Source organism: Notolepis coatsorum (assembly GCF_963971535.1).
Source record: "Notolepis coatsorum genome assembly, chromosome: 9".
NCBI lineage: Eukaryota > Metazoa > Chordata > Actinopteri > Aulopiformes > Paralepididae > Notolepis > Notolepis coatsorum.
Genome location: NC_140173.1, coordinates 134,247,742 through 134,270,135, shown reverse-complemented (window position 1 = coordinate 134,270,135; position 22,394 = coordinate 134,247,742).

Here is a 22,394-nt window from a genome sequence, read left to right as displayed (position 1 = left end):
ACAAGCGATGGCCAGCTCCTCTCTTCAAACTGTTACGGAATTGATGACGTCGATGAATGGAGACTAAATAGGGAATGTCAGTCGGATTTAAACACACTGACATCATGGAAGACACAGAGAGTGAAAGGACAAAGTTCATCTACCAGTAACAAGTTCAAGACATCTATGGAATCATCTCATGAACTGAGATCAGCAAATCTATTTTCTTTTGCACGTCGCTGCAAAGTGTGTGGAAAATCTTGTTCTAATAAGATTTCTTTAATGAATCATGTAAAAATTCATTCAAACGATTGTGGTTTGTGTGGGAAACATTTAGAGCCTACAGAGAGCTTGACACCTCACCTTCAAGATCACAGGACATGTGATGTTTGTGGTAAAACATTTACAAAAATGAAGAATCTTGTACGCCACATGAAAACACATACCGATGAGAAACGCTTTGGTTGCGCACTTTGTGACAAACGGTTCAATAAGAAAGGAAATCTGAACATGCACATGAAAACTCACACTGGGGAAAAGCCCTTTAGTTGCTCAGTTTGCGGCAAAGGTTTTCGTCAAAACGGAGATCTGAAGGTACACATGAGAACCCACACGGGCGAGAAGCCGTACTGTTGTAAAGATTGCGGCAAAAGATTTGGTCACAGTGTGACATTGGGAAAGCACATGCGAGTTCACACAGGGGAAAAACCCTTCAGTTGTGCAGTTTGTGGCAAAGGATTTCGGGAAAAGGGACACCTCCAGACACACATGAGAATCCACACAGGAGAGAGGCCATATAGTTGTAGTGCTTGTGGGAAGGCATTCATTCAGATGGTGAACTTAAAAAGCCATAAATGTCGTACAGAGAGCAGTGGCATGTGAAGTTGCGGGTGTTGGCCTTCAAAGCTGTTGTGGTGAGTGCACCCCAAAAACCTCATAGACGAGCTTGTGGCTAAAGGATGTAGTCATATCTGAATATCGGTAATAATAATACATTTATTTTGTATAGGGCTTTTCAATTACCCAAAATCGTTGACAATAGGCAAAAAAACAAAGAAACAGAAACACAGAACCACAGGGAACAATATGAATACAGAAGAACATAAAACCGTGTTAAATGCAAGATAAAACCATCGTTGCATTATCTCAAATTCTTGAGTTTAATAATACCAGGGTCCCCTCCATGTGTGTTTTTAACACTTTAAAATGTTGTATATTTAAGCAATAATACACGAACCAGTGGAATATCATGAATATTGCCACGGCTGTGATGCGCCCGCAGCCGCGAGAGCGTAGCTCGAGTGGCGTAGGCATCACAGAGTGGCAATTCTCATGATATCCCACTGGTTCGAGTGTATTATTGCTTTTATACAGCGAGTTGCACCGTCGGGAAAAATATAGGATGAATACAGACAATTCTAGGATCTTTTATATCGATTTCAGTGAACTTAGCAGCGTAGATTTTTTTTCCCTAAAGATGTATTGTTGCTATGGAATTTCAAATGGAGTAGGCTATCAATCAGCTTGGCAACGCAAATACAGTATAGAGGATGGGCCTACATCTAACAGTACTCATAAAAACAGCATTATTAGACATGCCAATCCAACAATGAGCTGGACACGCTGCAATTAATCCTTCCAACACCACCAAGTCAACGGCCTGGGCATTGAACTGGAACTGTACTAGGTGCTGATGATTTTTTCCGACTTTTGCTTGCATTAGACTCCTCTATATCTATCCACTTGTTTATAGTTAACGGGTACGTTAAATCAAACGTAACGTTGTCCGCGGACTAGGTCATGTTGACAGTTTCCGTTTGATGAATGGCAGTTGAAACTTTCTACAACATTCTAAAGCCAGCGCAGTGGTATATTCATGGTGATTTAACCGTGAGTGTATCATGGCTATACTCGCGGCTTAGAACGCTCTCGACCAATCACAATGCACGGTCGGACCTACCTGTTGTATAAATTGCTTAACAATTAGTTTGGTATGATATTTCCACAAAACATTTTTCAATAAACGACTGAAATCATTTCAATTGTATTTGTCATTAAAACAATGTGCACAAATGAAAACAAAATATATTCTATATATTCTAGACGGAATCTTTTCACATTCTATAAATCATCATGTGACCCCCTGGTTGAGAAACTGGGCGTGTAGAAATAAGTGATACTGTATCAAAAGTGTTAATTAAATTGTATTTACAACCACCATGCTGGACACTATTGTAGGTTGCGAGATGGAAATCTATACAATTCTCATAATTTGTCATTGGGCTAAATTATAGTGAATTGAATAATAGTGAAATTAAACAAATTATTGTGATTATTTGTATATTTTGCTTGGGAACCCTTTCGCAAGAAATAGCTACTTTTCTATAGTCTGGAATTTGACATTTCTTTACCATGGAATCCTGGTGTAAAAAGTATACAACCAATTAAGATATAAATTATAATTAAGTAATTCAACTACTAATTACTGAGAACTCTGCCATTTGTGAAGGAATACCCATGGAAACAACACGTTATAGCAATAAGTCAAAATATCACACAATTGTTTCAATATTTTCACAGTTGTTTTAACTTGCAGATGTAATTGCTATCTATTTCCATAATTAAATTCTATGCTCCTCCCTCCAGACCCCCTTCAGCTCCGTATCTGTGAAGAGATGGTTCTCCCTGAGCAACAGAGGAGCCCCAGTGTGGGCCTGGAGGACCCAGAGCCCTCACAGATTAAAGACGAACAGGAGGAACTCTGGACCAGTCGGGAGGGAGAACATCTCCAAGAGCAAGAGGAGGAGGATGTCATGAGGTTCACATTCACTCCTGTCCCTGTGAAGGGTGAAAATGATGACGAGAATCCTCAGCTCTCACAGCTAAGTCTAAACCAAATGAAGGAAGATGGAGTGGAAGACCCTCTACCCAGCACCTCAACTCAACATTTTAAGTCTGAAGCTGAAGGAGAAGATGGTGAAATATCAGAACAAGGCAGTAATTCTGATCTGGCTATTGATGTTGAACTGACTAGCGATAGCCTGCTCATGTCGTCAGATTGCTCTGAATCTGAGAAACCCTTTAGTTGCACAATTTGTGGCAAAGTTCTTAGTCACAAGGGCAATCTGAAGGCTCATATGAAAACTCATACTGGAGATCAGCGCTTTGTTTGCACTATTTGTAGTAGAAGTTTTGGTGTCAATGAACATCTGCAGGTTCATATGAGAACTCATACTGGGGAGAGACCCTTCAGTTGCCCAGTCTGCGGTAAAGGATATAGCCTAAAGCAACGTTTGCAGATTCACGTAAGAACTCACACAGAAGAGAAGCCCTTTAGTTGCACAGTTTGCGGCAAAACCTTTGGTCGCAATGGAGAGCTGCAGGTACACATTAGAACACATACAGGGGAAAGACCTTACAGTTGCCCAATTTGTGGCAAAACTTCTGGACACAAGGGCAATCTACAGAAACACATAAGGGTCCACACGGGGGAGAAACCCTTCAGGTGTACAGTCTGCAGCAAAACATTCGGGCAGAAAGAACACCTGAAGGTGCACATGAGAGGCCACACAGGAGAGAGACCATATAGCTGCAGTGAGTGTGGGAGAGCATTCATTACAATGTCGCATTTAAAAAGCCACAAGTGTTGGTTTGAGACCAACAGCTGAATGTTTTCATACCTGAATGTTGGAACGAAAAAAATTAGAAGTCATACAGTTATTATGGTATTTATTATAACAGCTTGGTACACAAGTTCAAACTGCACGTTGTCGTTCACACATGGGACAAATCATGCAACCATAGCAATGTGCATTTAAGCAGTTAGTATGCGATAGAAGTAGTGTGAAATATTTGCAATGTTCTTTCAACTTGTACTTGTGTGCTCTTGAAATGCCGGGTAGATTTGATTGCAATTGTTCCTAGTTTAGTTTCAAGTTCCGGTTTAATATTAACATTAGGGATCAATCTGCTGCCGATCGTTATGGGCAGATTGGGGAATTCCAATAATGCTTTCTAGTCGCCAATTGCGAAAACTCAACACAGTCGCATGCTAACTAACCTAAAACATGTCTGCAGGGTGGACGTATTACAAGACAGATGTACCAAATGCCATCTGCAATGTAAACTGATCTATAATAGCGCTCAGCCAGCTGCTATAAAGAAACAAACTATTGATATTTGCATCGGCTGATATGGCTCATAAACGATTGGCGATCGGTATCGGCTGCAAAAAAAACGTTATATGTTCATCCCTAATTAACATGTCGGATAATGATTACTTGAAGAGAAATAATTTAAAAAGTCCGAAAAGTAAATCTAAAGTATTTGTTCATTATTATGTACATTACATGACAATGAATAATGACTAGGCACAATGTATAAAAAAATTAATATTTACAGTTGAGATACTACAGCATTATTATAGAATAGTTTTATTTAATTTTATTTCTATAATATGGGTATTTGTATTTGTCGGGGTTAAGATTTAAGAAGTTCAGAATAGGTATATTTTTATTTTAGTTAGTTTTGTACGTGTGCAATATAGTTACAATTATGTTTATTTTTATTTAACGTTTTTCTTTCTTTATTTTAAATTTCTTTCCCAACACGCTCCGTCTGATCACTCTAATGACCTTGCTATATATTATTATTTAATTTTTTTAAAGATTTATTTTTTAGCGTTTATCGCTTTTTACTACTGGGCAGTCCAGTAGAGAGAGAGAGGAGGAACGGGAGACAGTGGGGGGAAGACATTCGGCAAATAACGACGGGTCCGGGAATCGAACCCGGGTCGGCCGTGCCGCGACCCTGGCCAAATGGCAAGGAGAACCTATATATGTAAATTTCCCCCAACGCCTAAATAAACGTTTCAGACACCAAATCCATACAGTCTAGGACATTTTTTATATGTCCCTCTAATGTAGGAGAATTAACATGACGTTGCCTTTTGTTTCATGTTCAGGTTTAATATCAGTTTACATGAAAGAAGTTCTGTAAATTCAGGGTTTGGATGATGGATATTTCAAGCAGCTGGACTACACGGTGAGCCATATCACTGTGAGAAAGTATTGTACATAATTGTTCATATTTTTTATACATTTTCAATATTAAACTTCATTATTTGTTCTCGTGGATGTGAATGAGTCATTGCAACAGGTTCCCCAGGATTCCACAGTAAACAAAAATATATATATATGTATGTATGTGCTAATGTTTGTTGGTTGCCACACCATTATCAAGACGCTAGGGCAGTGGTATGGTGTTTCCAAAGACGGGAAGGTAATGGCTAGAAGGCACCTGCGTTATAGCAGGCTGCATGTGACCGCAGAAGAAGAGTGCTCTGTGTGCGTTGCGTTGTGGACTCCTCGGGGAAAAAAACCTAAAGCATTATGAATGTCCGCCAATTGGGGAAATATTCTGCAGGTTTCAGAGCCGTTTCAGTTTCAGTGGTGCATGCCGTTTTCTGGAGGGGGGGGGGGCTGATTCTTATTTGGGTGAAAATCTATCTGTTTAGAAGAAAACGGTTGGATACCTTTAAGGAGAGGGGTGATTCGATGGCCTTGATGTCGGAGACCTCATTGGAAATGTGGCCAGGAATGTCAGAGAACACCCCCTATTCTTTACAATAGACAACCTGGGTTTTTTTTTACGTGAGACGTGACCTCGGTTTAATGTCTATCTGAAGGACGGCACTCGAGTACAGAGTGCTTCCGACTGGACAACAACAACACTTTCTGACAGTACCCTGGTATGAGGCTCGAACCTGCAACCCTCCAATCATGATCTGGGAGCCCATTAATCATGCTAGACATATTGCAGCCATATCACATGATGATCTGCCATGGAGCCGTTAAGTGAAAACTCTGCATGAGACCCAGAGGCGGTCTCAGATGAAGACTGCATGAGACCCAGAGGCGGTCTCAGATGAAGACTGCATGAGACCCAGAGGCAGGTCTCAGATGAAGACTGCATGAGACCCAGAGGCGGTCTCAGATGAAGACTGCATGAGACCCAGAGGCGGTCTCAGATGAAGACTGCATGAGACCCAGAGGCGGTCTCAGGTGAAGACTGCATGAGACCCAGAGGCAGGTCTCAGATGAAGACTGTATGAGACCCAGAGGCGGTCTCAGATGAAGACTGCATGAGACCCAGAGGCGGTCTCAGATGAAGACTGCATGAGACCCAGAGGCGGTCTCAGGTGAAGACTGCATGAGACCCAGAGGCGGTCTCAGGTGAAGACTGCATGAGACCCAGAGGCGGTCTCAGATGAAGACTGCATGAGACCCAGAGGCAGTCTCAGATGAAGACTCTGCTGTGAGAGTTGTATTATGTGTTGCAGTTCCAAAATGTTAAGATATAGTTCATTTGAATGTATTTTTTAAGTAAATATATGTTGTGTCTTTAAAAAAAAATCTAATGAGAAATAAAACCTTTTCTTAACTCATTGGGCACCTAAAAATGAATATACTCGTGTTTCCTTACCAACGATTGAGCGGCAAATACGAGTTTTCTCGTTTTTAGATCCTTTGATATTTTCCCTTTGATCCCGTGTCTCCCTGGCACAGCTGGCCTTGTGTCTCCCTGGCACAGCTGCCTACGTTAGAATTGCAATGACGATCAAATCCCACATATCCCTAATATTTACAATTTTTTTTTTTTTTTTTTTTTTTGGAGGCCCCTCGTCACTAGAGTCCCCGACATTTATTTTTATTTTTTTTTAACTTGGATTTTTTATTGTTTATTGGTGACTACTAGTATCATCTCATCTCTTCTCTATCTATTTTTATTAAATGTTTTGTATTGCAAATTGTTTGATAATGAGGGGTGAGAGACGTTGAGTCTACGTGACACTGACGTCCAGGTCCAGGGGTCACTGTCAGGTCAGGTGACCACTGATCGCGAGAATTGCACTTGCAAGTTGATCAAGTAGGCTAAGGCCCCGTTTAGACGAGCGTTTTGTGAACAGAAACCGCAAAAGTCATCTTGCGGTTTCACTTTTAATTTTACGTTTAGACGAGCGTTTTGGAGTGGAATTCTCCGTGCAGACGACGCTGTAACGACGGAGACCCGCTGTCACACGATTGGCGCATATGTCACATGACGTGCTGTGAAGACCCGCCCTACTCTGCCTCTGATTCGCAGACTGTGGATGGGGAATGTGATTGCACCAAAGCAGAGTCACTCACAGACAGTGGGTCCACTCACGCCGCGGGACAGATTCTTGTGTATTTAACCCTTTCACTGCCACACGACAGCCGGTTGTGTGATAGTAAAGGGGTAACCTTCTGTCGTGTGGCAGTGAAAGGGTTAAAAGTACTGCCAATGTAGCCTTCAGGTGATCTCCGTTGATATAAGTCAGACATGCTTGCTTTGTTTACGTCTCGGCTACTGGCGCATACCTGCTACCTGTGACGTAAGCAGTACGCACGACCAGAGCCGTGACAAACCTTTCGTCATCGTTTTAACAGATTTATACGGTTTGACAGTTTAGACAAAAGCGCAAAGCTTTTGCGTTTCTAGGAATTCCACCCTGGAAGGTAGTCTCACTTTTCACCCCGTAAAAACGCTGTTTCCGTATAAACGAAAGGCACATCCTTAAAAATATTTTTGCGGATTCACCTGCTAGCGTTTCCGTCTAAACGGGGCCTAAGACTCGTCTCGAGTAGTACTGTATGATCAATTGATCATATGACTGTGACACTCAAAAAACATGGATAAAAAAGTAAAACGGTGGGGAAGCGGAGCTGCTAAGTTAAAGTCTAAACAAAGTTTAAAGTCTAAACAAAGCATACCAACTATCGCTACTTTTTTCACCCCGTCAGGTAAGGCTAGCCTGGCTAGCACTAGTAGTAGCAGCAACGTTAAAGAGGCTGAGCCAGGCGCCGCGGGCAGAGAGGACGAGAATGCTAACGTTGTTATTATTATTGATGCTAGCGACAGAGAAGAGGCAGCGGCAGCCTCTAGTTCAGCCGGCCCACCACCACCAGTGGCTGCCACCTGTTCGTATACGCCCGCCGCATCTCCACAGCCCAGCCCCAACACCAACACGAATGAGCTGGTTCCTCCTCCTAATACAAGCCTGGTATTCACTACAGTTGAAACAAATACAAGCCGGGGTTACTATTAGAGGAATTACGGTATTCTATATATTTTTTAAAGTGACATATAAAAATGCCACTGTGCGTGCATGCACGTGTGTGTGGGGGGGCCTCCACAAGAATCTGGCCCAGGGGCCTCTGAAGTCTTAATCTGGCCTTGCTCAAACCTATTGTTTCCCATATGATAGTATACACGAGTAATAAATAGTCACACTAGATTCAATAAATAGGATAAGTCTAATGATTCAAACAGTTAATCAAACACACTCAATGCTAGTAGACTCAAACAAATATACGCACAATACTAGTGGGATAAGACACTACAAAACTACACACAGTGGTGGAAAGTAACTTAAGTATTTTTACTCAAGTACTGTACTTAAGTACAATTTCGAGCTACTTGTACTTTACGTAAGTATTTTCACTTCAGGGAACTACATTTATCTGAACCCAGCAACATTTTGCATAAAAACATGGCAAAAATGTGTGAAGATTATATACTTTCACATTTGAAGCCTGTCAACTTCAAGAGGACGTAATCAGAGCAGCGTAACTGGACCACATACAACTTTAACATAACCTATAGAGGTCAATGGATCGAGGATGGAATGCTCAAATGTCATGTAGAATGCATACTTTTACTTTAGATACTTAAGTACATTCAATAGCAAATACAAACATGGAGGTAACAGCTAAATAGCAGCAACACTAAAACACTACTCCTCACCTTCAAAGCCCTCCACAGCCTGGCCCCCCCCTACCTGACTGATCTCCTTCTTCCCTACCGCCCCACCCGTTCCCTCCGGTCCTCCTCCACTGCCTCCCTCACTGTCCCGACATCCAAGCTTAAAAACTTTGGAGATCGGGCCTTCTCTCGTACTGCACCCTGACTCTGGAACTCCCTCCCCCAGTCCATCAGAGACTCCCCTACACTCTCCACCTTCAAAGCTCGCCTCAAAACCCACCTGTTCTCCTTTGCCTTCAACCCCCCCCCCCACCCATACCCCCCCCCCCCCCCTCCAACCTGATTGATGTCTGTCTCCAGTCTTTTTTGTGCTATCATGCTGTCTTCCCTGTTCCCCCCATGGTCTCATGTTCCTTTTGTTTTGTTTCTTTGTTGTTTCTTTATTTTTGTTTCTTTGCTTTTGTTTCTTTGTTTGTACTCTTGCTCCCGACTATTGTCAGCGACTTCGGGTTATTGAGAAGCGCTATATAAATTAAATGAATTATTATTATTATTATTATTATTATTATTATTAAACAATAGAAGAGCACCCAGCACAGTCAGGCCTTCCACAAAGGAAAGAAAACAACAAACTAAATCATCAAAAGAGTACAGTTTAATTTAGATTAATTTAGATCAGTTTAAAAGATAGCCAAATAGCACTTCACTTTTGGGACTAAAGAAGGTGACAGTGGGAGAGTATCACATTAAAAAAACAGGGATCCATAATTAAAAATACATGCATGCGATGTCAATCTGCTTACAGAGCAGGGCGAGCCGGAGCGCAGCTAAATAAATTCTGCTTCCGGAACCACTCTTCTCCAGTTGTTGTAGATGTAGAGGATATAGGTCAACCTGTCAACGGAGAGTGAATGCGTGGCATGTTCAATATCCAACACCAAACAATGTGAGCAGAGAAGAATGTAAAAGAAGGATGTAGTAGAACGCGTCGAGCTGGTTTCGTCGTGGTTGCAGTGGAAGAAGTTGGATTGGCGTTGTAGAGGCTTGAAGAACCGTTGCAGATGATGTGAAGAGAAGAGGCGTTGTGTAACATGATACCTCCCCATAGGAACCAGTCTGACGTTCCATACTGGATTTCCTTCCTGGTTTTATCTCCAAACTCAAGATGTCATCATCAAGCTCAAGGGACCCCATTGTAAATGGCATGAACAATTCTTAATTTTTGTATTACTTTGGAGAATATTTACATTTCTTTCCTGTTAAACTATGACATTTCTGGTGTATTTTCACCCATGATGTGAAAAGGATGATGATGTTTGATACTGTACAGCTGCCAGTGAATCTTAAGTAGATTCAAATGTGAGAATTATATAATTTGAAAAAGTTTAGCAAACACATTTTTGCTGTGTATGAGCATCCTATGGGTGTCCTCTCAAAGAGCATGTTTATTTCCATGAGATTATGACATTCTTGTAAACCGATACTATGACACATGGTTGGGTTTGATATATTATATTCTATAATATTCTCCATATTCTTCTCAGACCAAATGTAGGAGAGGACCTTCAGAGGAACATCAAGTCATGCAATGTAACCCTATGTTATGTTATGTACAGTATGTTGCGTAAGTCCAACTTTACTGTAGGTGCCCAGTGTGGTACAATTTAGTTTCTTTATCTGAAGGGTCAGCTAGTATAAACCTTTAAGAAGATGTGTTTTTATTTTAATCAAATACATGTCTTGCAACTAGAGTTAGCTTGTTTATTTTGACACCTGTTTTTGAAAGACTATATGAAATCTGTAACAGAACTGAACCGCACAAAGCATGCAGTGAACAAATTGTTCCGTAGTGAAGGGAACGGCTCCCGCCTACCTCCAGTCAATGGTCTATAACTACATACATACCCGCAAGACCCCTCCGCTCCACTCTACATCTTCTGGCTGGCCCGAGACCCACTCCTATCCGAGCTCCAGGAGGGTCATCAAAGAGAAGCTGCTTATTCTCGGTCCTTGCTCCACAATGGTGGAACGAACTTCCCACCACAGTTAGGACAGCCAAAACCCGTCCAATCTTTTGCCATCAACTAAAGACACACTTTTTCAATCACTATCTGAAATGATTTTTTTTTTGTAATAACCTTCTTACTGTCCTCTACTACCATGCACTAATACTAACATGTGTCTACTACTATGCACTCAACACTGCAGCACTCAGGTTTGATGAACATTGTTCCTCAGCTGATAGAGTTGTACCCTTCCTGCTGACTTGTTGTACAGAGCTTGTAAGTCGCTTTGGATGAAAGCGTCAGCTAAATGACAAAATGTAAATGTAAATGTAGAACACAATGTATTGATGCTCAGCAGTGTTGCAACTTGCAGACAACTCATTTGGAATCCAATCAATTCAGGAAGTGGATTTTATTCAACATTAAAATATTGAAAAACGTTTGGCATGAGAAAGATGTACTTAAAGGGGAACTATTTTACTATTTCTTTCACTATTTTGGCACTTTTACACAATTCCTGTGAGTTTATGGAACACCTCTGTAATTATATATATTTTTTAATTCATTGTTTTGTATTTCTAATCAAGTCCTCAAAAACAGCATTTTTCTACCTGAAGATCTTAAGCTGTTTTGAGGCTGGGCTCCTAAACCACTGTGTGGCCTGGTGGCATCTGGGACATTATCATGCAGCGGTGTCTCTCTGACATCACAAATCAGCACATTTTCAGATGACTCAGTTCAGTGAGGGTGAATATTGTGAGAGGAGAATTGGAAGAATGCGCCAATATGAGAATTAGAGACATAGATCATATTAATATAAGTCCACATAGCTAGGAAACAATGCTAAACACTGAAAAAGGCCATTTATAAGATAGTTCCCCTTTAATCTATTAAAACATGATTGGAAATGAATGCTCTATCATGAAACAACCTGGCACTCATTGTAATCAATTTCGTTGCAATTTTGTAACATCTTTGTAGAAAGTATGAAGTATGTTAGAAATGGTCTATAGAAAGCAATAACATGTTTTCCATTCTTCCTAATTGTAATTTTTGGTTTAGGTAAGACTAGGCAAGCCTGATTATATTTCATACTGGCTGTGCATCTTGCTTTGCCTATTAGACTATGCTGAAGCCTGTGGGTGCTCTTTGGATTAACTTTTCCTCATGCACCCATCATTCACCCGCCCACCTCCCTATAACCAGATGAAGTGGCCATGCTCACCCTTCCTCGCACTTTAATAATAATAAATAATAATTCATTTATTTTATAGAGCGCTTCTCAGTAACCCGAAGTCGCTGACAGTAGGCAGAAAGAAAAAGAACAAAGAAACAAAAGAAACATATAACCACAGGGGAAACAGGGAACAATATGAATACACAAGAACATAGAGCCACAGTAACAGACAACAAAAAATTAGGGCTGTAAAAATGTATGCTTTAACTCTGGAGATTAATTTAAATTATTTAAAGCGTTATTTTTTTTGTATCTAGATTAATCTATGGAGTGAAAATGTTTCAATATAATATAAGAAAGTGGTCTAGCTGAGTCAATGTTGATGGTTTTGTTGAACATTTGTATTTCACAGGAGAGAAACTGTATTCAAAGAAAGCTATTAAAATAGTCTTTGAATCTAAATATACTTTCTTTGTGTTGATTTGACATTAATTCCATGAAGTAAATATTTGTTATACGCTTCGGTCTTAAGTAGAGAAATGCAATTTTTTAATCTAGATGAATCTAGATTAATTACAGAAAATTGTGAGATTAATTAGTTAAAAAAATATTATCTATTGACAGCACTACAAAAAATACAGGAGCCGGGAGGGGAGGCAGAGAGGGGAAAAGGGGGGCGATAGGTTGGAGGGGGGTGGTTATGGGTAGGGAAGGTTAAATGCTAGGGAGAATAGGTAGGTTTTGTGACAGGATTTGAAGGTGGAGAGTGAGGGAGAGTCTCTGATGGTCTGAGGGAGGGTGTTCCAGAGTCGGGGTGCAGCACGTGAGAAGGCCCGATCACCAAAACGTTTGAGTTTGGATGATGGGACAGTGAGGGAAGCAGTGGAAGAGGACCAGACGGAACGGTGGGGCAGTAAGGGAGAAGGAGGTCAGGTAGGGAGGGCCAGGCTATGGAGGGCTTTAAAGGTGAGGAGTAGTAGTTTTGAAGTGTATGCGTTCCTTAATCGGGAGCCAGTGGAGAGAGTGGAGGACAGGAGTGATGTGGTCACGGGACCGGGTGTTTGTGAGGAGGTGGGCAGCTGAATTTTGGACCATCTGAAGTTTATGGAGGGAGCGGGAGGTGATGCCAGTGAGGAGGGAGTTGCAGTAATTGAAGCGGGAGCAGAATAGATGAAGGCGTGCAGGGACGTGCACAGGACTTTAGAGGGGCAGGTGCTCAAAGGATGAAAAGGGCACTGGGCCTGTGGTATTTTTGGGGGCCCTTTTTGGGCGGGGAGGGGCCTTTTTATGCTTTTGGGGGGGTTTTGGTGATCAAATATTGAATATTGAACTATAATAATCAGTGCAGGAGCTCACTTATCCTTGACACTTGACACTTTTATCACTGACTTAAAAGGCCCATACATCTCCATAAATGTTCAGGGCGGTGGGAATAAGTGCTTACCTAACTCTACAGACCCCAAGTCTGTTAGGACAGCAGACTCGGTTGGCACTGCTCAAAACTTACCTTTTTAAAATAGCTTTTAAATGAATTATTATCTTTATTTCATTGTCTTATTTTTCTTTATTTCTATACATTTTACTTACATATTTTATTATAATTTGTATCATTGTTTTATGTATTTTTTTTAATCATTTAATTTGTTCTTTTTTAATGTCAACATATTATTTAAATTATTCAAATGGAACTCAAACATGTTCCGTTGTGATGTCACCAGTGTTGGGCAAGTTACTTTAAAAAAGTAACTAGTTACAGTTACTAGTTACTCCTTCCAAAAAGTAACTAAATGACTTAGTTCCTACTGTGAATGCTTTTAAAGGTATGCTACGATTAGCCCTTTATGAAACATGTAACTGTTTTACCTGATGCTATTGCTGATCTGATTATGCTCCTTGCCACTGCACAAATGGCCTTCTGTATTTATATTTGAATTGTATGTTTTTTGTTTAATGCCGTTTTATGTTGAAACTTGTTGTGTGCCGTGTTGGTCAGGACTCCCTGGAAGAAGAGATATTGTATCTCAATGGGACATTCCTGGATAAATAAAGGATAAATAAAATAAAATAAAAATTACTCAGTTACAAATTATAAAAGTAACTAGTTACTTAAGAAAGTAACTATTGCGTTACTTTCAAGTAAATTTGTTACATAAACAACATACACAAATCTAAACTATTTTAATGTTGCTGTGGGACAAAGTGAGACTAGCCTCCAATCAAATGCCATGTATGTAGATATTATAATTACTATGTTTATATAGTGGATCATACAAATACAAACACAATAGATGTTTTGGAACTTTTGATATGTATTGCCCCTCAACAGGCTACAACTGGGCAACATTAAATTATGCTTGTTAAGCACTATACCAAAAATAAATAACAAATATATACTGATTGATTGCACATTTTAATTAACAGATTGCAGAATGGGTACAGTACAGTACAGCTCAATACACACAATTGTTAAGGGGATGCAGACCAGAGAGACTTTCGTCTTGTTTTCAATTCATGTCATTTATGACATACACAACATACAGATATAAGAATCTAATCTAATCATCTAAACAAATCTAATCATGACATTTAAGACATGCATGACATTGTTACAAAGGGTCAGATTAAACCGAATATATGTATTTATTGATTGATATATATTGAATAGTATTTGTATATCGTTTGATATCCCTTGTATATTCCCTGTACATATACACGGAATATCCCTTTAGCCTACTATAGCCCATAATATTTCGTTCTCCTATTGGATGGCGTGCCACCAGCGCCAGTGACTTACCCCCCAGAGCCGCCTTGAAAGCTACCGACAGGACTTGTCTCAACATGCCCGCTTCTGCCCAGGGCTACGAGACAGTGAGCAGGCTGGCACTTGATTATTCCCCGTACATATAAATATGGCGTAGGTGAATACTGAGTTAGTTCGCCCCTTTTCAGTTCGAGTTGAAGTTCAGTCTTGTTCAGTTACCCAAGTGACGTCTCACCCACTATGCAACGTGCGGTAGAGTAGGGCTCATATTGCCTCAAATAGAGTCGTGTTATCCTACTACGTTTGTTCAACGTATCGTTCGCTATTTACTAGTAAGCCTTCATTACGAGTCAAAGACCACGTGAAGTGGGTAATTGTGTGTCTACATAGAGCACTTATTGCCGCGTGCTAATAGGATAGTAACGTCAAGTTCAACCGTGGACCACCGCGCACCGGAGGATCTCCCCGGCGCCAGTAGAGCCACTTTCCGGCAGGATTACTATTATTATTCTTCATTGCTTTGACTGTGGCTGCTGGAGCAGAGAACCGTCTACCCCGCTGCTGTGTGGGATCTACCGTGAGGACATCATTCGAGCCCGTCTCAAGGAGAGACTCCACGGCTTCACCTGTGCGGCGCGCACCCTGGGATTACAGCTGCCGTTTTCATCCGCTGCTCCAGGGAGCAAGATCGCCCCCCGAGCAGGGCTTGTTGAAGTCCCTGTGGAACCCATTGACTTTGCATAGAGCATCGCCTCCCCCTGCTGGCTTACAACCGGTAGTACCCCCCTTTCTAGCTATCTCCCCAGAGTACCAGAGATATAATTCCTAATATCCATATTGACTTGCCTACGCACATTCTTTGCCTTATAAGCGCATCTAAGTAATGTAATATAATATTCTTGCTGTAATAAATATTCTAAACTAGTATTTGTGTGGAAACCGTTTCATTGTGGAGGAGTTCTCATCTGATATACTTGTGTACGGTATGGCCAGTAATGTACATAAGACGGTAGTGGTTTAATGATACCAATACTTGATTAATACAGTCAGGGAATTGTACCCCTCAGTTACAACATACTATATATATATATTTGGCTTACCATGACATGTTACTCAACCTCAGCCAATCGCGCACTGCCCACTAACCAAGGAAAAAAAGTATTGCTTCTCGGTGCAGAGATGTCTGAGGAAAAAAACAGCTTCAATCATAGTAACGTGCCGCATTTTTTGGCAGTTACGGTAACAGCGTTATTAAGATTGGAAGAGTAATTACTCGTTACTGAAAAAATGAATGCCGTTAGTAACGCCGTTATTTATAACGCCGTTATTTATAACGCCGTTATTCCCATCACTGGATATCACAGTATGATGTCATAATCAAACATTCTAGAACATTTGTGATGTCACAGTATGATGTCATAATAGCACATTCTAGAACATTTGTTATGTCACAGTATGATGTCATAATAGCACATTCTAGAACATTTGTGATGTCACAGTATGATGTCATAATAGAACATTCTAGAACATTTGTGTACAGTATATATTCAACAATTCTCTCAGAAGCTCTCAGATCTCAGAAGACAAGTGAAGATCTCACTTGTTGTTTCCGGCTATTTGTCTGTAAGCTTGAATATATTCTGTAGATACAATTTAAAATCCCCACATGGAAAAGGAAACAATGTCCTGTACAATCCTTAATGAGCTGTGTCTGGAGGGAAGGTTCTGTGATGTGGTTATTAAAGTCAACAGCACTGAGTTGAATGCCCACAAGGCCCTCCTGTGTGACTGCAGTGACTATTTCAGGTAAGTTTAGCTTGGTTCAGGTTAGTTTGGTTCAGGTTAGCTTGGTTCAGGTTAGCTTGGTTCAGCTTAGCTTGGTTCAGGTTAGCTTGGTTCAGTTTAGCTTGGTTAGTAAACAGATACCATACTATACTTTTACTGTAAACAGATACTATACTGTACTTCTACTGTAAACAGATACTATACTGTATGTCTACTGTAAACAGATAATATACTGTACTTCTACTGTAAACAGATACTATACTGTACTTCTACTGTAAAAAGATTGTAAAAAGATAATATACTGTACTTCTACTGTAAACAGATAATATACTGTACTTCTACTGTAAACAGATACTATACTGTACTTATACTGTAAACAGATACTATACTGTACTTCTACTGTAAAAAGATACTGTGAAAGATACAGTGAAAAGATACAGTGAAAATATATGACTACACAGGACAGAATGTTGCTTACTGTTTACTCATCAGATTTCTCTAACTGCATCCCACAGAGCCCTCTTCACTCGCTGGAGCGACTCAGAGAAAGCAGTCTACACTATCCCTGGGGTGTCCCCGGGTATGATGCAGCTCATCATAGAGTACGCCTACACACGCTTTGTGCTGGTGACAGCAGAGAATGTGGAAGAGCTTCTGGTGGCTGCAGACCAGCTTCTCGTCACTGGCATAGTAGGAGCGTGCTCTGACTTCCTAGAAGGCCAGCTGTCTCTGGAAAACTGTGTCGGCATCTGGAGGTTCGCGAACATCTACTGCTGCCCTGACCTGAGGCGCAAGGCCCATCTCTGCATCGTGTGCCACTTTGAGGAGATGTTGCACGTCTCACAGGAGTTTGTGGAGCTGTCCCTGCAGCAACTGGTGGACATCATCGAGAGGGATGATCTGAATGTGAAGAGCGAGGAGACGGTGTTCGAGGCCGTCCTCTGTTGGATCGACCACTCCCGTGAGGAGCGTAAAACACACATCCCTTTGCTGCTGCCCAAGGTAACTCATTGTATTACTGTGCATTACATTAAAACAACACTAGGTTCCCTAGTACAGTGGTTCTCAAACTTTTGGGTCCAAACTGTTCCCTAGCAACAGAAACCATCTACAACTGCTGTCTAAGTTGTACCCGCTGTCTGCTTGTCTCTTCCCAGGTTCGCATGGGCTTGATGAGGCCTGACTACTTGCTGAACAACGTCCAGACCAACCCTGTGGTGAGGGACAGCCACGACTGCAGGCCCCTCATCCTCAGCGTCCTGAACCCCTCTGGCTCTGACAGGCTCCCAAACCCCCTGACTCGCCCACGCCTGCCCCAGGAGGTCCTATTGGCCATCGGAGGCTGGGGTGGCGGCAGCATGACCATGGAGGCTTACGATATCCAAGCCGGTGGATGGATGGACGTGAGCGTTGAGGGGGAGAGTCCCCGGGCCTACCACGGCACCGCTTATCTCCACGGTCTGGTCTACTGCGTCGGTGGCTGGGACGGCAGAAAGGGTCTCAGCAGTGTGCGCAGGTTCAACCCTGTCACTCGCAGCTGGCTGCAGGCAGCTCCCATGCACTCACGCCGCTCTGACGTCAGCGTGGTCGTGTTGGACGGCTGTATCTACGCCATGGGAGGGAACGACGGAGGCATGGCACTGAACACCGCAGAGCGCTACGAGCCTGAAACCAACCAGTGGACAGTGATCTCACCCATGCTGGAGCACAGGAGCAAAGCAGGGGCAGCAGCCCTCCAGGGCAAGGTGAGTGGAACTGAGGGACACAGGGTGGTAGATGAACACAAGGAACGTTAGATCAGAAATCATAAATGTCTTTATTGCCAAGTAAGCTTGCACATACAAAAGATGTGTCTGGGTCCTTTGGTGCATCAACATTAACAGACAATTAAAGTAGAATGAAATCAAATGGAATATATAAACTAAATTAGAATATTCTTTCTTATTACAGGTTTACATCTGTGGTGGCTGCAACAGGACGGGGTGTCTGCTCACAGCTGAGTGCTACAGCCCAGACACTAACCAGTGGACTCTGATCACCCCCATGAGCCGCAGGCGTAGAGGACTGGGAGTCACTGCGTACGGAGGACAAGTCTATGCGGTAGGTGCACACGGAGACAAATGCTTTATACTAGATATTTTATAGATATGTATCATTTGACTTGCAATGCTTCTGTGATGCCCTCATTTCCCTAAATGGATTAATACAGTGTCTGCCTGCCTTAACCCCACACTAAAACATTCCTCTCATGTGTCCTGTCCTCAGGTGGGAGGGAGAGACACTGGAAACGCCCTGCGTAGCGCGGAGGCCTACAGCCCCTTGACTGACTCCTGGACCGCCCTGCCCAACATGCTCACCCCCCGCAGCTTCTTTGGCATCGCGGTGCTGGACGACCTGCTCTTCGTGGTCGGAGGCTGGAATGGCTCCACGTGGATCTCCAACGTGGAGCGCTACGACCAGAGCAGCAACAGGTGGACTGTAGCCGAGGACATGAAGATCCCGCGCGGTGACCTAAGCTGCTGCATAATGCATGGCCTGCCATTTAATATGAGCCAGTACGCTGCTCCCCGTGGAGGAGCAGGAGGAGGAGGAGGAGGAGGAGGAGCAGGAAGAGGAGGAGCAGGAGGAGGAGGAGGAGGAAGAGGAGGAGGAGGAGGATGAGGAAGAGGAGGAAGAGGAGGAGGAGGAGAATGAGGAGGAGGAGCAGGGGGAGGAGGAGGAGGAATAGGAGGAGGAGGAAGAGGAGGAGGAGGAGAATGAGGAGGAGGATTAGGAGCAGGAGGAGGAGGAGGAGGAAGATGAGGAAGAGTAGGAGCAGGAGCAGGAGCAGGAGTAGGAGGAAGATGAGGAAGAGTAGGAACAGGAGCAGGAGGAGGAGGAAGAGGAGGAGGAGGAGGAAGATGTGGAAGAGTAGGAGGAGGAGGAGGATTAGGAGGAGGAGGAAGAGTAGGAGGAGGAGGAGGATTAGGAGGAGGAGGAAGATGAGGAAGAGGAGGAGGAGGCGGAGGGAGGAGAGGAGAGGAGGGAAGAGGAGGAGGAAGATGAGGAAGAGGAGAAGGAGGAGGAGGATGAGGAGGAGGAGGAGGAGGGAGGAGGAGGAGGAGGAGGAGGAGGAAGAGGAGGAGGAGGCAGCAGGGGATCCATCTAAGAACCTTAAACATTTTTTAGACCAAAAGAAATCCTACGAAATTAATAAATTACTATCAGCCAAAGGTGGTGCATTTCTTTCTTCTAGTAATTCAGACAATATCGTTTTTTTGTTTGTGTAATGTAATGTAATATCTGTTTTTAGTTTGTGTAATGTAATTAATATCTGTTTTTAGTTTGTGTAATGTAATGTAATATCTGTTTTTAGTTGTGTAATGTAATGTAATATCTGTTTTTAGTTTGTGTAAAGCACATAATATGGGAACTTTTATCCATATGGTTGAGCCTGTTAGGAATTGCACCCCCAACCCAAGCAGATTGCAGATCACTCTCTCTATATGGAGGTAAAAAAGAAAATATGGTAAAAATAATTGGCATAAAAAGGGCACTTTTTTATGAGGCACAAAAGGGCAGGTGCTTGTGCACCCGTTGGGCTCTATGTGTGCATGTGCCTGCTCGCTGTGCCCTTGAGCAAGGCACCTCAGCTTTAACCGCTCCAGTGTTAGCTGCTCAGGGGCCAGTAGTAGAGTGCCTGACCATAGTGTCTTTATACCTGTATCACTGGACATATAAATGCATATTAAATCAAATCAAATTGATTTGTAAAGCCAGAAATCAAGTTAATGTCCCCATGGGCCGGACAAGTCGTCTTTAAACTATTCAAGAAGAAACATCCCAATAAATCAAGAACAAAAAACCCACCATGAAATCCAAAATAAATGTAAAGTAATAAATGCAACACTCCCAGACATACCCCAGCAAAGGTAAGGAAAAACCTAGCAATAGGAAAAAAGCACCACAGGCGATGTGGAGGAGAGAAACCTTAGAAGGGCCGTTCAAGGGGGGATCCCCCTTCTTGGATGTCGGTGATAATAGTGTTGCTATGGATGGGTGGAGAATAAAACAGGCGAATAGTTGGTATGTATGTACATATATACGTGTAATAACAGGTTAGAGCAGCCACACAGTGACCATGTTAACAGGTTAAAGCAGCCACACAGTGACCATGTTAACAGGTTAGAGCAGCTACACAGTGACCATGTTAACAGGTTAGAGCAGCTACACAGTGACCATGTTAACAGGTTAGAGCAGCTACACAGTGACCATGTTAACAGGTTAGAGCAGCTACACAGTGACCATGTTAACAGGTTAGAACAGCTACACAGTGACCATGTTAACAGGTTAGAGCAGTGACCATGTTAACAGGTTAGAGCAGCTACACAGTGACCATGTTAACAGGTTAGAGCAGTGACCATGTTAACAGGTTAGAGCAGCTACACAGTGACCATGTTAACAGGTTAGAGCAGCTACACAGTGACCATGTTAACAGGTTAGAGCAGCTACACAGTGACCATGTTAACAGGTTAGAGCAGTGCCCATGTTAACAGGTTAGAGCAGCTACACAGTGACCATGTTAACAGGTTAGAGCAGCTACACAGTGCCCATGTTAACCGGTTAGAGCAGCTACACAGTGACCATGTTAACAGGTTAGAGCAGCCACACAGTGACCATGTTAACAGGTTAGAGCAGCTACACAGTGACCATGTTAACAGGTTAGAGCAGCTACACAGTGACCATGTTAACAGGTTAGAACAGCTACACAGTGACCATGTTAACAGGTTAGAGCAGCTACACAGTGACCATGTTAACAGGTTAGAGCAGTGACCATGTTAACAGGTTAGAACAGCTACACAGTGACCATGTTAACAGGTTAGAGCAGCTACACAGTGACCATGTTAACAGGTTAGAGCAGTGACCATGTTAACAGGTTAGAGCAGCTACACAGTGCTCATGTTAACAGGTTAGAGCAGCTACACAGTGCTCATGTTAACAGGTTAGAGCAGCTACACAGTGACCATGTTAACAGGTTAGAGCAGCTACACAGTGACCATGTTAACAGGTTAGAGCAGCTACACAGTGACCATGTTAACAGGTTAGAGCAGCTACACAGTGACCATGTTAACAGGTTAGAGCAGCCACACAGTGACAGTATTTTCATATGAATCTATGAATGAAAAAGTATAACGTTCCTACATCCTGAACGATAGATAATCGATGTTGAATGGGCCATAGTAATGTCAATTTAGCAATACAATTAAAAAAGTTATAGCCCTGCAAAGAAGGTAAACATCTCCATAGGCTTAGAGTGGTGGCAGAGAGTGGTATGAGACGGGCAAACTGCGTGGTCAGTTAATGTGTTAAGGTGGAATCAGAATACACAATGGTTAGCGTTTGCCTCCAGATGTGGGTGGGGGGGGGGGGGTCGTTACGGCACTAACCCCGCGTGCGCTGGACTCTCTCCTGCAGGTAAAACACAACACACATGCTGCTTCATGGCCGGAGAGGGGGAGTCAAGCTGAAGACCTGCGCGCTGCGGGCCGGAAAACACTAGACTCCTTTTGAGAAATCATTTTCCAGGAGTTCTCCCCTTCGACAAACTCGGTCTTGTAAAGCACTCGCTTCCAAATCGGTCATATAATTGACCGGTATAGGCCTAGCATCGACACATTTAACTCCAGGGGTTTATTCCTCCCCAAGTCATCTGGCCTCCTTTTTTTTGTTAGATGTGACCGGCGCTGGTATGTTTTATGCACCTTCTTGAGATGAAGTGTACAAAAAAAATCTAAGCTAATGAATAAAGGGCAGATGATTTACAGGGGGTTTTGTAGATACAGTACTGAATTTTGCCATCCAGACACATGCAATTTTAAATATGAATATAGAATATCAGGCCTATAAATGACCTTATTATGGC